The sequence below is a fragment of the Conger conger genome, chromosome 8, assembly GCF_963514075.1.
Source record: "Conger conger chromosome 8, fConCon1.1, whole genome shotgun sequence".
NCBI classification, from domain to species: Eukaryota; Metazoa; Chordata; class Actinopteri; order Anguilliformes; family Congridae; genus Conger; species Conger conger.
The window spans coordinates 16,873,372-16,889,565 of record NC_083767.1 but is presented as its reverse complement, the minus strand read 5'-3'; the positions used below and the strand labels follow the sequence as shown (position 1 = coordinate 16,889,565).

At 43.3% G+C, this 16,194-nt stretch overlaps 1 protein-coding gene across 1 annotated transcript in view; it reads right to left on the bottom strand.

The window, feature by feature from the left end:
• The window catches only part of LOC133134797 (tetraspanin-9-like), a 42,690-nt gene extending 31,229 nt beyond the window's left edge, over positions 1-11,461 (bottom strand). The window contains exons 1-2 of the mRNA XM_061251212.1: positions 11,193-11,461; positions 7,232-7,281 (exon numbers count right to left, since the gene is read on the bottom strand). The gene's annotated coding sequence lies outside the window, so the exon portion shown is untranslated. The remainder of the gene's footprint in view (positions 1-7,231; positions 7,282-11,192) is intronic.
• Between the last annotated feature and the right edge of the window lie 4,733 nt (positions 11,462-16,194).

The window sequence follows — 16,194 nt, the reverse complement described above, 5'->3', positions numbered from 1 at the left end:
AATACAGCCTCGTTTATGTTGTATGTACCGCACTTCATTGACTGGCCTAGAGAAGCACACTGCTTCAGGGTCTCTCAAACGCTGGGGTCACATGAATTCCAGGCATCACTTTCACAACGACAAAACAGCGGTGTCAATCATTCATCTGCTCATGTGAGATTCTACATAGAGTGTGTGTGCACATGCATGTAGAAGTGGGTGTGTAAACGTGGTCTGTGTCTGTGTCTGTGCGTGCGTGTCTGTGCTTGTGCATATCGGAGTGCAAGCCTGTTTGCTCGTGTGTGTGTGTGTGTGTGTGTGTGTGTGTGCACGTCTGTGTGTCAGCTGCGCTTTTTGAGAATGACACGCCAGTTCCCCATCAGGACAGCGAAGACATCACTACGCCAACACAGAGCTCAGAACGACACCACCTCGGGAGAGAGTGAAGGAGATATAAACCTTCACGCAGGTAAAGGGCATGCTGTGATTATTCCCCATTCCTGAGACAGCGTTCTCTATGCACCACAAGCAGGGAACTGTTTGACTGTTAATATTTATCAATGTGCTTATGGGGACGTGGGTTGAAGCACACTGCACCGAAATGCATAATTAATGAATGCTCTTTCCAGGCGAAGCCCACGAGTGAGTACGGACCCATTCACAGCCTCGTCACCAAACGCCAGCACTGCGGCACCTCAGGGCTGAACAACTAACATTTCCTTCTCCGAACGTGAGGAAACGAAAAAACGGCAGCCAGCGAGTAATGAGGGAGAAATTACTTTCATTCTGTATAATGTGTCTGTGGGCAGATCATCAATTATGATGCATAACAATTTTTTAAATGAAATCACTCAGCCTATACACCCCCCACGCCGCCACCACCACACACACACACACACACACACACCTTCTCAGGCCTGACCTTGGATGGTACACAGTACAGGTAAAGTATCTTTGCTCAAAGGTACTGTATAACAGCATCTTACTGCTGGGAAATGAGCCCACAATCTTTGACTTACAAGCCCAGGATTGGACCCACTGTCGCAGTGTCTGATTGGGTAATCAGGGCTGCTTCCCTGTGATTGGATACTCCGGACTGCTTCTCTCTGATTAGGTAATCAGTGCTGCTTATCAGTGATTGGGCACTCAGGGCTGCTTTACTGTGACTGGGTAATCAGGGATGCTTATCTGTGATTGGGTACTCAGGACCGCTTGTCTACAATTGGGCCTTTTCAGAAGCAATGCGCAGGAGTCCCTCGTTCTGTAATAAAAACAAGCATGAAAGCAGCTCCCCTGCCCTCCCCACGGTGAGATTTACGCTCTGTAATTAAGACCCAGTGCTCCTAGGCACATCATCCAGGCTTGACTGTGAGCAGAAAGAGCCGTCGTATAAAATGTCTTTAACGGCACATTCTCAGTCCACGGGATAACGGCTCACAAAAACAAAAAGACATTTTTCCAGTGACAATTCTCTCAAGCGTATTCGGCTTTGATGGGGAAGTGGAAAGGTCAATGAAATTAGCTGCAGAAATACCCTGTCCCATCATGCTCTGCAGAAGCTCTGTAGAGAGGGACTGTCCCAGCATGCTCTCCTGCTCTGACGCATCAGTCCGGCAGACACCCTGAAGGTGACCAGGATCACACTCACCTTTTATATCTGAGCTGAGATCCTACAGAGAGATCACAGTAAGACCTGAAATCTGTATCAGTCTGTCACAACACGGCACACTGCCGTAGCACCGCTCGCTAAAGCTGGACCTGACACTGTCACAGAAAAACACCTTCCCTCGGGGAAAACAAACCGCACGACAGCCAGGGATGCAGACGGATGCAGGTCTGCAATTTCCTGCAGGTTACTTTACACCCTGTGAACTCAGAGAAACAACCGCTGAGATTCAGAAGCACATTTACAGAGTGCGGTCAAGCATTTCATATAGGGCAGCGCTACTCGACCTGCGGGCAGCAGTGTCTACAGGAGTTTCGTTCAACTATTCTTATTTTATTTTTTATTTTTCTTGGAACAGCGCACATTAATTCACCTTTTCAGTTTCCACATCAATGTAAATGAGTCAGAGTTAGCTAATGAGCTCATTTTCATCTGTAGTCCCTAACCTGCATGTTTCTGGACTATGGGAGGAAACCCACACAGACATGGGGAGAACATGCACACAGAAAGGCCCGGGTGCTACACCTCCTGATTTCACCAATTAGCTTATTATCTGAACCAAGCAAGTAAAATAATTCGCGAAATCAGGTGGTGTAGCGCACATGAGGGGCGACATGGCTCAGGCAGTAAGAGCAGTCATCTGGCAGTCGGAGGGTTGCCGGTTCGATCCCCGCCCGGGCTGTGTCGAAGTGTCCCTGAGCAAGACACCTAACCCCTAAATGCTCCTGACGAGCTTGTTGGAGCCTTGCATGGCAGCCAATCGCCATTGGTGCGTTGGTGGGTGAGTGTGTGTATGAATGGGTGAGTGAGAAGCATTAATTGTACAGCGCTTTGGATAAAGGCGCTATATAAATGCCAACCATTTACCATTCACCATTTACGGTAGGAGGAAATACCTGCAGACACTGTGGCCCGCAAGACATGAAGTTCAGCAGCGATGGCATAGGAACACAGGGGCAGCTGTCATTCATGAGATAATCGATAAACGTAGATAAAACATTGGAGCGCATAAATAATCCAGAGCAGCAGTGGGAATGAGATCCAGGAATAGACGTGGTTTTCTCGGCTTCCTGTCTCAGATATTGACACCATCCCACTCAACCCTGCGGCCACGGCGCTGTATCGAGCGGACTGTCCAGCTACTGGAGGCAGGAAGCAGTATTAATGCTCTGATGATTCAGCTGTGAATTTATTTTTTCATTATTTTGTTTATCAAGTTATTAATAATGAATATGAATGCCACGGCTTTGGCCATCAGTTGAAATTAATCGGTGTGTGTGTGTGTGTTCCTGTGTGTGTTCCTGCATGACAATGTGTGTGTGGTGGGATCACATGTACAAGAGTGCACATGTGTGTATGTGCCTGTGTGTGTGCCTGTGTGTGTCCGCCTGAATATCTTTGTAGGTGTGGTGTGTCCACACCTTGCTTTAACTTGTGGAAGAACCTATGCACTTGTAAGTCGCTTTGGATTAAAAGCATCTGCCAAATGACTAAAATGTAAATGTAAATGTAAAAAATGTACGCGAGTGCGCGTGTGTAGATGCATGTATGCGTGTGTGTGCACCGTGTGTGTGCCTTTGTGTGTGCGTCTGAGTGTGTGTGCCTGAGTGTGTGTCTTCCTGCGCGTCACTGTCTCTCTGAATTCTCGGCATGTTTCTCCATTAAAAGCCGAGCGTCCTAAACAGGTGCCTGATTCATTATCAGTCTGACAGCACAGACACTGCCCTCTCTTCCCCTCCTCACCCACGCCTTCTCATCCGTAACTGTGACCCTTTAGCCACTTCTACTCATCAGAAGTACTGTGGCTCCCCTAGAGAAGAACAAAATCCTCCAAAACTTCTCATTTATGTCATTATGACATAAAGAGTCCCCTCTGGTGGGAGGCGGGAGCAGATGTTAACTAATGTCCACCCTTGCAAGACTTCACTCAGTCACAAGCATTAGAACAGGAAACAGCCAAACCTTCCTGTGAGCTACAACACAAGATCTGCACTCTAAACAGTTAAATGACTAAACTAGTGCCTCTCGTTCCAATGCAATAAGCACAGACTGGCAGTCGGGTGACAGGAGGGTAAGAATAAATACATTTATGCAACACGGTGAAGCACACAGTTTCCCGTCTTTGGTGCCATCTAGTGGTAATTCTGAGAAAGACACAGACAATTCTCCAAACAAATACATGTTAATAGAACATGGGTCAATATCGACTGCCTCCAAAGGCTTGCGCATGCTATGAATGCAATTTAGTGGTTTTTCTTTCCAAAAAAATGAACAAAATCACCTTGTACCTTATGTCCTAATCAGTACAAGCCTGCGGAAATAATATGTGCAAAAGAACGTTGTGAGATATTTGGATTAATGTACTGTACATTTACACCTTCTCTACAACAATGCTAACTGCAGAGTCTGCATCCTGCACACTAATGTGAATCAGTTTTTATGTCTGAAAATCAAACCGGACAGCCTCTAAACCAATGCCTAACATACAGAACATTTCACCAATCAGTACAGGAGCAATATGACACAGGATTAATATTTATCATATTCATATCATATAACCTCTGCACTGGTTGATTGTACAAGAAAGAAAGACGCAGTGTGAATTAGGGGACACTGAAATCAGGCCATTTGACTGGCCTGATCGCTGCCATTTCTCAACACAGCCACAAGATGGCACCCATCTCACAGAAACGTAAGTGATGAAGACAGACCCTGTTACGACTTGCCAATCAGCTAAATTGCTCCAGGGTCCTGCTTGATCTATAGACTGAACTGGTGGTACCAGGAAATTAGACCTGAAGCTTGTTTAAACATAGATACGAGGAAGCTAGTTTCCTTTTACACAAACACAGCTACACTAACCGCATAAATCCCCTGATGAAGCAGATCCAATCAAGCCCTGTAAAAGTTCCATTAATTGTGGCCTGGGGGTAGTTTTGGATTTCATGGAAACATCCTCCAAAGAAAGGAGAGATACTATGGAAATGAGCCGGGGCTGGGCTGGGTCTCTATTTCTGTAATCCACCAATGCAGGCGATACGAGTCAATATGAGTCAGACTAAAAGTCAAAACGAAACCGTTTCATAGAGATGTCTGGAGATAAACCTTTAGACATCTGAAGCATCTTGAAGATGGCCCTCTCTCTGGGTGCGTGGCCCTTACCTGACTGGTAATCTTTGGAAAAGCCATAAAACTGGTCACTCACACTGGACAGACATCCAAACATTTCCCTGTTAGCATTAGCGGTTATGCTGAACAGACGCTAACAGACATGCGCTGATCTAAAGCAGATGTCTGTGGACAGTTTTAGCCTTGTTAGCCACAGTGGCTGTCGTTACCACGCACACCCTGCCTTTAATCAAACCGCTGAATTAGTGCATTATATCACCCCGCACAGGACCCTGCAGCCAGCCCTGAAGATCACAATGCAACCCATCCAATCAGAGCCAGGCTTGGTTACCACCCAATCAGGGCACAGCCCAGCTTCGCTACCACCCAATCACATCACAGCTGACACTTGGGGGTGACATTAGCTCAGGAGGAAAGAGTGGTCATCTGGTAGTTGAAAAGCAACCCCCAATTGCTCCTGACGAGCTGATTAGTATCTTGCATGGCAGCCTATCGCTGTTGGTGTGTGTGTGTGTGTGTGTGTGAGAGAGAGAGAAATGGTGAATGAGAGGCATCAATTGCGCAGTGATTAAGGTAAAAACAAATGCAGACCATTTGCCATTTAATGGTAGGCATTTATATAGCGCCTTTATCCAAAGTGCTGTACAATTAATGCTTCTCATTCACCCATTCATACACACACTCACACACCAACGGCGATTGGCTGCCATGCAAGGCGCCGACCAGGAGCATTTAAGGGTTAGGTGTCTTGCTCAGGGACACTTCGACACAGCCCGGGCGGGGGATTGAACCGGTCACCCTCCGACTGCCAGACGACTGCTCTTACTGCCTGAGCCATGTCGCCCCCCAACCAAGCTTCACCACCACCCAGTCGTAGCACAGCCAAGCTTCACTGCCACCCAATCGTAGCACTGACAAGCTTCACTAAAACACAATCACATCACAGCCAAGCTTCATTACCATCCAATCACAGCACAGCTAAGCTTGACTACTGTATACCAATACCACAGCCATCACATTTCCATTAAAAACAAGGCAGTGTGGAGTCTTTGGCTCTTTGTTGTGTGAGAGGAAGGAGACAGAGGCGCTTTCTTCTCGGACCGCTTCAAGTGCATCTGTAGAATGTGCTCTCTGTCAGAGCTGCCAGCTGACACGCTCCACATTCTCACAAACATTACGCAACGGTGACATAACGTTATCACAAGCCCCTGACATCACATTAACACGGGTGCCATGCGTACGCCTGAGAGAGCAAGCTTCTTCACGGCCATAACAGAATAAACCGCAAACATTCCCACATTCACACACCCGTAGCCCCTCACAAGAACCAAGAACACTGTGTTCTTCTCAGACCAAAAAGCCAAAGTTAGAATCATATTACAGCCTCAACTCCCTCCTCAAACCCATAGCCTCAAAGGCATACCCTCTTCTGCCTTCCCACTCCTTCAAACTATTTATACTTTCTGCTCCCAGACATGGACCAGAAACCTCTGCTCCTAGTGAAGCGGCTGCAGCTAACTCAGGATCCCAAATTAGCCTCCAGAGAACTCTCACACTACAACAAAAAGGAGAGCTCCTACGGACAGAGCTCCAACTGCCGTGTTCTCACAGACAGGGAACATCACTCAACAGCACTCTCCACTTATCCCAACTCAACACGCTTCATGTAGAACAGGGTGTCTTTTCCCGTGGCAGCATACGAGACACTGAAACCATGACTGACATGGTTTCACGGAGTCTGACCCAGGACAGATTCCCAGTTGTTCAAATGGTCATTCAACCCATTTGGGGCCCTGGAAATGGATGCATATTATCCCACTGACCAATTATCTGCTTTACAGAAACATGAACTCATCTTACCCTCCTTTCCGCATCAGCCCCCCCTTACCTTCCGTCTGTGTGTGTGTGTGTGTGTGTGTGTGTGTGTGTGTGTGTGTGTGTGTGTGCGCGTGTGTGTGCGTCAACCCCCACCCCCTTACCCACTGTACTTCCTGTGTGCGTCAGCCCTCCTGTTACCCACTCTACTTCCCGTGCACAATCACTGAAGGCTGAAGTCACTTCCTGTTTGCTATGACAGAATGCCAAGAACACTTCCCGACAGGAAGCAAGGCCAAGACTAGCTGGCCCACTGCCCCTTCTGCTACTTGCATTTCTTCCAGCCTCTGGGGTCGGAGTGCTGGCTGCTCCACCATCAGCCATTCACTCAATCCGGAGCCCCCAGGCCGAAGAATGAATGGGGTCAGATGGGGGTCAGTGTGGAGTTCCTGGCCTGTCTGTCTGTTGCTGCTTATCGAAGCACCACTACAGTAATAGCCATGAATGTGGTTGGTGGCCAATCAGTTTAAAAAATGCGAAGCATGCTAGCCCAGGCTCACTGGTCAGCTGTGGTATGGCCTGAATCAGCACAGTAAGAGAGAGACATGCCTTTAAATAACCACTTTGAGGTTAATTGCTTACCTGGTTTAACAAGGAAACAGTCCAAAGCAGCTGCACACAGAAGGACAGATCTGTGATAGAAGGAAAACAGAGCGATTACTGAAGCAGTGTTTGTTCATTACTTGCCTGGGCACTGAGGACATGTATTTTCAGACTGGCACCTGAAACGATGCTGGCTTATACGTAAAACAACAAAAGCAGTGTAGCACTATACAGGTAGATCTTTTACTTAGCTCAGATCATCTTACCGTCTGTTCCCCTCCATCTGCGCCCATTTAGCTAATAAATTTAAGCTAATCCTAACTCTCCACTGACATTCAAATCAGTAACTGTTGAGAAGAATGCTAATTGCTTCTGCTTTTGGCTTTCCAAAGATATTTTGACTAAATGGCTGATTAAAACTTAAGTGTATTTACTTTGCAGAAAAACAACCATAGAACGCAAACAGACCACACTGTAGAGGATGAATATTCATTGTTTTCTGTGACCACTTTTTCAGTGACTACATCATTTTTGCGTAACTATACAGTCCTAGATATTCAAAGTTTGGAAAAGACAGCAAAGGCAAGGTCAGACTGGAGATTTGCACTGCTTTGAAAGGACTTGTATGTATGGTGTAAATCTTGTGCCGCCAGACAACATAATTTAAATGTAGTACATTTGAATTTGTATTCCATAATTTTAACTGATACAAAGTTTAGAGATTGAATTTGATTACATTGAATTTGTATAGAATAATTAGAATTTGTATTTCAGGTTTTAAAACAGAATGCTGCGATTTGAATATGAATTTAAAAAAACTTGAAATTGAAATTAGAAATTTGTTTTTTAGTTTGGAAAGTAAAAAGGCGAATATGAAATTTGAATGTGGCACCAATCTGTCAAGCTTCAGTTTTAAAACGTTTCATACCAATTCTAATTAAGAAATACAAATTAAAACCAAATAGAATCAAATTAAACTCAGAAACTTTATATACTATTTGTAATTGTGAACACACAGAACAAATCCAGGAGCGATTATGACCCATTCATTTATACAGGATGGGTTGACAGCATGTGATCAGACGTGGACATGGAGCAAACACGTAAACTCGACACAGAAAGGCTCCTGTTGGCTTCGAACCCTGGACCCTCCTGCTGAGAGGCGACGGCTCCATCAGCTGCACCACCGTGCCACCCATGTAGGATAAACACACAAGGGAGGAGCTGGGGAGATGGTGGGTTTTCAGACTAGCAGTCTGCAGCAAGCATGTAAGGAGGAGGAAGCAGCCAATTAAATAGGAGGAGGCTGTTTAAATAGACCACCCAGTTATGTGACTGGACTGTGATAGGCTAAAAAAACAATCTCAAATAAAATCACTAATCAGCTGAGCCCTCAGCTGATTCAGCCGCAGCCGGGCTCGACTCATGACCTGCCTGAACTATGAGATGCTTTAGTTGTTTGGTGGCACAAGATTAAAGGCACATCCACACAAAGAACAATAACTATAACTATAACAATAACAATGGAAGCATCCACACTGCAGAACGATAACGTTCTGTAAATAGTCTCTCAGCGATGTCATCTCCCATTTCGCATGTGACACCCTTCACATTTGGTTGGATTTTGATCGGCTGTCAGTGTTATTTGTTCCCAACGATATCGTTCATTTGTCATTTTCATTATAGTTGTGGAGTGAACTCCACAACCCACTTGAGTTAGAACGATTTTTAAAACTACATACAGTATTTGTTATACATACAGTAGTTATCATTATAGTTCTAGTTCTCGGTGTGGATGAGCCTTAACACAAAACTGGACTGGATTTTCTTGTAATCTGAAACACAGCTCTACGAGCAGAGTTTTCCTGCCCTCTGAAACACCCAGCTCACAGCAGAACGCTCCTGGAGAGGTGGACAGGCCCCAGGGCCACGGAGAGAGAGATGTTGATATAGTACAGCTGGGCTATTGTTCCGCATCAACAAGGGAGCCCATGATGCATTGCTACTCGTCCGCTGAACAGAAGCTTCCGGAAGGGCCAGAGAATAGAGGAGATGACAGAACAAGGCACAGCGTAACGGCTAAAAACCACAGCTCTGTGGAACAGAGAGCATTTATCCTGCACTGAAAAACAACTTGCGAGCGCTCTTAGGTCAGCGGGGCTCCAGGAAGTGGATCTGTGATCCTAATGATCCTGATCCAGTAACGTGGGTGTAACACCGCAAGATTCCTCAGGTTGAGGGGGCAAAAGGAGGAATGGACTCCCCCCCCAAGAGAGAAGACAGGATGTGGAGACATTTCTCTCCAGCCAAAGGGCAAACAGGGATCTGAGTCAGGGCAGGAGAGAGTTCTCAGATAATGCAGAACCCCCCTCAACCCCCCACTGCAGGAAATATAAATAACAGGAGGCAGTAGCCAAGATACTGCAGGGCAGAAGCCAAGTTATCTTCCTCTGGACTTTCATAACAGCTGCTCTTGAAAATGTAGCCATATGATGTCTTTCTTAGCAAACAGCCAGGCATGCCATATGATGTCTTTCTTAGGAAACATCCAGGCATGCGTGACCCGCGTGACCTCAGGAAGACGCATTTTTCTGTTTTAACGAAGCGCGACAACAATATAATCTCAAAAGGCTGTAACAGAATAGGTTCTGTCGGCACTTTTACAGCAGACCGTACTTATATTTTATATATACAAGATAATAAAAAAGGACTCAAAACCAATAAAATATTCGCATTGCAGCAACTGACTGGTTTCATTCGGTTTGACCAAAGCAGCGGCACGTGTCACTGTCCTAAGGGTTGCGCGTTCTGCAATCTGCGGAAAGAATCTGATGTGTTCCTTAGAGGTCCGTCTCTCTTCAGCACTTACTGGAAGCTCTTCCTCAAGTTTTCCATGGACTGAAAACGTGTAGAGGCACTATGTGGGGAAAGCTGCCAATACAATTCAGAAGTAATTCACTAAACTCAAGCAAAACGTAATCGTAATCTTTTTTCCCCCAATAATCAATTAGCACTGTCACGGTGATTTTGTTTAGCCTACTTGTGATTTGCATCACTAAAACTAACGTCACAGAAATTCTTTAAAGTAAGAATCGATTTTTAAAGTCCGTGCTTCTTTTAGAGAGCCAAGAATACAGCTTGATTAGCGAACAAAAAGATGGAGAAATACTTTAAGGTATTTTTCTGTTGTGGGAAATGAGCAGCGCTGCGCGGTTCCATCATTCGATACCCTACCGGGACAATCACCACACCGCGCCTCCGCCGCATACCCCTGTGAATACCACCGCCATCAGCTGTTACTTTAGAGTGTTCCAATTTAAGATTCAATTCCTCACATTCTTCCGCTCAACAGATGCTGTGTTTCACTACGCTCCCTCAAAGGTGATACAGCCAAATCACGAACCATTCATCCGTGTCATATTTAGCCTACGTATGTCAACAAGTAGTTACTAAAATGACACAAAACGATGCTACGATATGAGACTTATTTCACATACCAACAGCAGCACCAGCTCAAGACTTGCGACAATAAAAATATTGAACAGTGTAAGAGAAAAAATAAGAAAAAAACTTTTTCCGTTGGTCTATAATCTCCACCCGATGCGCTTTACATTAAATACATTTTGCTTGCATTACACAATACAAAATAACCCTTCTGCAAATAGACACAGAAGTAGACTATAGGTGAATATACCATGTTATTCTATATCAATTCAATGGTTGAAAAATTTAACATTAACTTGTAGCTACACACTATACAAATGTAACATCCTACACAAAATAACTGATTGTTTACGACACTCCGTATGAATGATGCATATGCTAACTCTTTACATATATGAAGGGACCGAAGTTACCCAATATAATAAAAGCAAAGTTTAAGGAGGTCTCTGTTACAGTATTTATGTAGCCTAAGCAAAGAAAATCTGGGCACGCGCACGCAAGCAATGTGTGAAAATTAGGGCTTCAAAGTTACAGCTTCATTTTAGCTTGATCTTACCTTGTAATAGTGTATCTTCTGGTATGATAGATATACTATCGCTCTCTCAGATCAAGGCCAGGAATCAATGCCGCCGAACTTTCTTGAACTTTATCGTTCAGCTCTTACGTCCTAAAACTATGTCCTTCTCGATCCAACTCCGAATCTCCTATTCGAGTTGCTATAAATGGTTGATTGTATGGACAGCCACATTTGATTCCGGTGTTCTTCTGTGCCTGTTAATGTGGCTCAATCCTTGTTGAACCATGAGCGCCAGATCTCCCCCTCGCTGAAAGCGGAAATGGAGTGCTGTACAGAAAGAAACGGGATAGCCTATGTACTGACTCCTAGTGACGGCAACAGCTTTTTTTTTGTGGGCCAGCATAGGTAGTTTTTAGTCTGACACCGCGTCTTCAGTAAGGCTTTAAGAATCTCCGTCATGAAGCACGTGCACCGTTATATTTATGAAACTGCATGTAAAGCCCCCTTTTTCAGTTTATGCATTTAGCTAAAAAAAAGAATAAGGAAAAAGAGCGGTTGACAGTTACCTCCCATGAGGATTCGGATAATTTGCGTGTACACCTCCCTCTACAATTATGCACCGGTATTAAATGTTTTATTGATGTCCTTTGTGTTGCAGATTTAAAATAATAGGTAATACAATACCTTTTCATTTAATAGATCTCTGTTTTATCCACTTTTCTTTTATTGCAGTTTTTGGGTGGAGGTTTGGGGCAATTGGACGGCCTGGTGGGTCTCTCATAAATCCTACAGAGAAAGCTGATCAGAGAGAGTACAGGCTGGTGTAGAATCGGACTGAAATTTGTTGTTGAAATATTGCTCGTTTCAGTGCATTACATCCTGGTTTCATCATTTGGATTTGCAAGTGCCTGTAAATGTGTGAAATTTAGCTAAATGAATGAAACAATTAGTTAAATATTTAGATGAATGTTTCATACATTTAGGTCAATATTTGTGAAATTTCACACATTTGTAAATGAATAGGCTTTACAAATACATTTTGAAACTACAAATATTTAGCTAAACTTTTATACATTTAGCTAAATAAAAAAAAAACACTAAATAATTAAACATTTAGCTTTTGGCTTTAGTGATTTTCATTAGAAGTGACAAAAATAGGCATATTTTGTCTTACATATGGGAAAAAATGCACAGAAAAATGATAGCGTTTAATGTTGCATTTGGCACCCTATGCTACAGAACTGCATGAACACATTCGGAATTACACATCACAGCCCAGGTAGGGAAGAGCAGAACCTCAGCCCAGGTAGGGAAGAGCAGAACCTCAAATACATTTTGTTATAATACCAGCGCATTGTGTTGTATTTACCTTTTACACAGACTTTAAAATAGAATAGCATTGTATACATTTTTTTTACATTTACATTTTAGTCATTTGGCAGACGCTTTTAATCCAAAGCGACTTACAAGTGCATAGGTTCTACCACAAGTCAAAGCATCACATCCAGAACTAGAAAAATACACCTGGACTGCTGTTCTAAACATATAGTCGTCATCATAAGTGCAATTTTATTTTATTTTTTTTTTTTTTTTTTGGGGGGGGGGGGGGTTAGACAGGGATAGGGGTATCAGAAGGGGGGGGCGGGGTAAATCAGGAGGGGGGACTAAGGTAGAGTTTGAAGAGGTGTGTTTTGAGTCTGCGTCGAAATAGGGGGAGGGATTCTTTTTATTTAAAAAATCATAAAACACACTAGCCCACATGCAAGCAGTCACACACACACACACAAACACAGACTCTGGAATGTTTTATATAAAATTAGATACATAGCCAAAATAGAACCTGATATATTTAATAAATGAGACTAAGCCAGACTATGTGGACTGTGACAGAGCTGTCCTCTTAGCAGGAAATGAACACAGACCTGCATGCCTGCTCCACTCCCCGCAAGAAGTGCATCGCTAACCAACTGGTTCTCAGGGGTTTACACTCACTCTTCTGATTTTGTGTGTGTGTGTGTGTGTGTGTGTGAGAGCACTCCCTTTTATGTGCCAAATCTGTTGCGCTCAAAAAACCTGTCTCTGCTGAAACAACACAACAAAGAAGAGCATCACATCATTTAGAGAAACACAAACACCTTTGAAGGACAGATGTTCCCTCCAGCAAAATTACTCAAAATGGTTCCCCCATTCAGTGCATTAAGAGTGTATTCTACACCCTCTCAGGAAGTTTGAGCAGAATCAAACTCTCATTCAGACACTAATGGAGATTATACAGAAGGCTCTTATTTTAGCGGATCATGCAGACAGGCAAAAACTAAATGTTTAAAATAGTAATTCTGTTTAAATGGAGTAATTATAATCAAGGAGTCCTTATTATAGTGTAAACTGCAGGCGCTGTTCACACTCTGTCATTTGCAATAATGACAGAGAGAGGACGAGCGGCAGGAATTGGCACATGGCTGCATTCAAAGCTAAGTATGTCCCATGGGTAGTACAAGCAAGTATAGCAGTGTTAGGCACTTACACAGGTCTCCTACATGCTGTGAAGAGCATGACTGTTTTGGAAAGTATGAATTTACTGGAGAGTGTATGCCTGTACTGGAGAGCCTATGACTGAACTGGAGAGTGTATGACTGAACTGGTGAGTGTATGCCTGAACTGGAGAGTGTTTGACTGTACAGGAGAGTGTATGACTGAACTGGAGAGTGTTTGACTGAACTGGAGAGTGTATGACTGGACTGGAGTGTTTGACTGTACTGGAGAGTGTATGACTGAACTGGAGAGTGTATGACTGTACTGGAGAGTGTATTACAGTAGATGTGTGTTCCACTGATTAAACAGTCAGAACTGCACTTTCAGTTTTATGTTATCTGGAGCAACTTACAATAAGTGCAAACAAAGTAAAGGCCTACATTTGTAAGTCACCAACATCCCAAGTAATGATTAATGAGCAATCACTGGGCCATAACCCTCTGGTGATAGGTAACTAGAATACAGAAGACTCCAAAATGAAAGGTAAGTGATCTAATTTAGTTGTATACAGTACATGTAATTCAGAATGCAAATGCAGGCCTATGCATCCTACGTATTTACACAAAATACTGATGGGCACGGGCAGACACAGGTCTGTTCATATAGATGCTGATTGGCTCTTCAGTGTCACTGTTTCTGCTCTATAAATTGTTGTATAAATCTAGGCCATCTGTTGCTGTACTAGGAATTGTGAATGAATGAATAAATAAGTAAATAAAAGGTGTGGTAGACTGAATAAGTGATATGATATTCATGTGGAGAGAAAGTCACATTCAGCCACTCTTCTCTCCATTTGGGTCTCACACGGGGCAGTTAGCCACCCACACATGTCATAACCCCTACCAAAACCCATCTCCTCTAAAAGGGGCCATTGGCCTCAGCATTAACTTGTCACACACTTTAAACTGGCCGAGGTTCATACCAATCAGGTACCTCTCATTCATCAGACCCCGCCCCCTCCCCAATCACAGCAATTGTTACCACAGCTGCTGCTCGTTTTCTTTAACAAGCAGTGACTCAGGTGGAAAGGCCTGTCCGAGATGCTATGGAAACCAGCCTCTCTGCTGGGACTCAAACTCCCAGAGGGCCGTGCGGGAAACATGCTGCTTCCTGCTCCAAATGCTGTGTTCTGTGCAATTGTTCACTCTTGCATTCTTCCCAGAACAGCAGATAATAAATCAAGGATGGATACTGTGAGTATGGATGCGTTTAGACATTTTAAAAGTTGTTGTAATGCTGAATATTCTGAGAATGCTGAGATGTAAATGTATAGTTAATAATAATGACAATACACAGGTGTAAATGTATATTTAACAACGGTTTGTTAATAAAGCTACATTGAGGCTAAATATCCGCTGCACACTAACTCTAGGTAGTGCCAGTTAATCTAACGGGTGTGCTGTGTACAATGGAAACTGCTATTTATAAAATAAAGACAAGTGCTTATTCTTAAAATATAGTTAGATTTATTGAGTTTTGCTAATTTCAAGTCATTTGCGTGTTACATTCTACAACTGGAACAAATACAGGGGCTGCATAATTTCTCCAAAGCATTTAGCATTACATCTGAGAGGTGTGCAATGCTCCCGTACTTCAGAGGAAAAGGCCACGTTAAGGCATTAAGGCAAGAAGTACTTCAAAACAGCAGCATTTTTAAACTTCAGACACTTTTAACAATGAAACTGAAACATTGTTCTACAAGACAAACAGAAAAAGATTTGATGCAAAGAATCTTGCAGGGAGACAAACACATTCATGTGTACAAACACATCTATAGATATTGTAGCCTATGCCACATTTGCTTCCAATTCAAAATTATAATGCAGATGCAGCAGCACACAGTACTGAACTCACTACATATCAGAAATAATGTTCATGAATATACAGTATATACTCTATATCTTTTTTATCACCTGGCTATATTAGCAGTTAGCTAAAATAGGCCGACATGCTTTCTACACTTAATAATGACAAAATACTTTGCTCTATTAAACAATTCTGATTAAGTTATTAAGTAACTTCTCGCTTTTTCCACCTCCAAAGCCCCTCCACATTTCACATTGGACATAAACTTTTACAAAAGAAAACAGACACTTGAAATAATTACATTAATAGCAGACTGGTGTGAAGAGCATAGTAAATTGGTCATTTGTAAACCGTGACTGCAGAACAGAGCTTTAATCTAGTCCTCATAGCAGCGTATGGGAAGACATGAAGCAGCTGTTCCAACACTGGGCACAGGATATTACTATATGATTATGAGACGTTGTTTGGTCTCAAGATGATTTTCTGTGACCCATTTGCTAAATGTTAGGAAAGTCTTAGGAATGTTCTACTTAAATGTTCCTCACCCAATAAAACATGACACATTTAATTACCCATTTACACTCTGGTGCTTTTTTTAGCTCTTCTAAATTAAATTGTCAATCAGTGCTTGGTGAGAAACAGAAAGTACTTTAACCCTCAGTTCTTGACAGGACACGAGCAGCACGAACACAGGCAGCACTGA